This window comes from Tupaia chinensis, unplaced genomic scaffold (assembly GCF_000334495.1).
Source record: "Tupaia chinensis unplaced genomic scaffold, TupChi_1.0 Scaffold000161_1, whole genome shotgun sequence".
Taxonomy (NCBI): domain Eukaryota; kingdom Metazoa; phylum Chordata; class Mammalia; order Scandentia; family Tupaiidae; genus Tupaia; species Tupaia belangeri.
The window spans coordinates 1,105,661-1,107,317 of NW_006159632.1; positions in this window are offsets into that span (position 1 = coordinate 1,105,661).

The following is a 1,657-nucleotide window of genomic DNA, read 5'->3' on the forward strand; positions in this document are numbered from 1 at the left end:
ATTCCTGCGGACCCTGCCCAACCTCCTCCTGCAGGGCCCACGTGAGCAGTGCCCACGTGAGTGCACCTGCCTCTGCATCAGGGTCTGGGTGATCGGGAGTCAGGGGCCAAGGGTCAGTACTGATTCCCTTAGCTCTCGCTCAGCACCGGCCTGCCCAGTGCCCCAGGCCTGCCTTCACACTTCTCAGCTGCCACCTCACAAGCTGCCCCTGCTCTCTGGGACAGGCCATCACCACTGTACCCCACACCACCCCAACAGTCAGCCCACGACGGGGCGGCACACTGTGGGCTGCGCCTCAGTCGTGCACAGGACGTGCTCCCCGAGGGGCTTGAGGTTGTGCCTGGCGGGACTGCGATGGCTGTGTGGCCTCGCTCTTCTCGGGTTTCTATGCAGGTCCCTCCACAGCCCTGCTGTGCTCAGGATGAAATCGGGGACTCAGAGATGCCGAGGGCTGCCCAGGTCGCATGTGCTCTCTGCCAGCACTAAATGCTCAAGGTCAGAAGAGGAGGAAGTGCCCCCGCCCTGCGCAGAGACGGGTGGAGCGTGCAGGGGCACTGCCAGGCGGCTCCTTCCAACTGCTCCGATCAACATGAAGTGCTCGGAGCATCAAAAGAAATCTGCTGCCTCCAGGTTCAGGAGCAAAAAGGAAGCTTCAACAGAATGGCAGTTCTGAGGCGGCATCAGGCTCAAGAGGAAGGGAACTTTCTTGTCATCAGAAATGTCTTACTGGGAACCAGCAGTTAGCGTAATGGCTATGTCGCTGGACTCCCACCGCGATTCGCGTCTCGGACCCGGTGGTTTAAATGTCACGCAGGGCGCGTGTGCGTGCGTGCCCAAGATCCCGAGAGGAGAACGGAGGAGAAGGGATTGCGGCGTGACCATCCCCCCTGGGGGGTGATTTCTCGCTTTCTGTATCTGTCTCTCTCTGTCTGTCTGGTGATCGCACGCGCCCTACAGTGAAAACCTCTCCAAACAAAAAAGAAATGTCTTACTAAACCATCAGAAGTTCTGTTAACAACAACGACAGCAGAGATGAAGCAAACATTCTTCCTGAACGTGGCCGAGTCCGGTGCCAGCGGCCCTGCTCGTGGTCCTAGCCAGCAGGCCTGTGCCTCTGCGCTGACTCGCCAGTCCTGACGTTAGTGACAACTGTGCATCTCACACCGGGCTTTCCAGAAAACGAGAAACTGAGTCACACAAGCACGAGGGCTGACATGTCAGCAATCCAGGAGCTCCTTCCCCAAAAATGTTCCCCAGCACCGAGAGCCGCCAGGAGATAGGGACAGTGGGCAGGAAGCCAAGGGCTCCCCCAGGACACTACGCCAGTGTCGGGACCCATGGACACTGGCATTGTGACAAGTTAGGAGTCACTCAGAACCGTCACGACGCTTTCGAAAGACAGGTCGTTTTCAGGGAAACTCCACAAGGGGTCACCTTGCCCACAGCTTTTGGGTTCAGGACAGCATGCCTGCCTCACGTGCACTGTCGTGTTCGGATTCTAAATAATCACATCAGATAACGTGACGACCGGTTCCTGGACATCGACGACAGAGGATGCAGACTCGTGAGCGAGTCCCCCTTCTCCCCGGGGACAGTTCTAGCCCCTGTGGGTGCCTGGGACTGTGGCCAGCACTGGGCCCTACGTTTCTGATTGTTC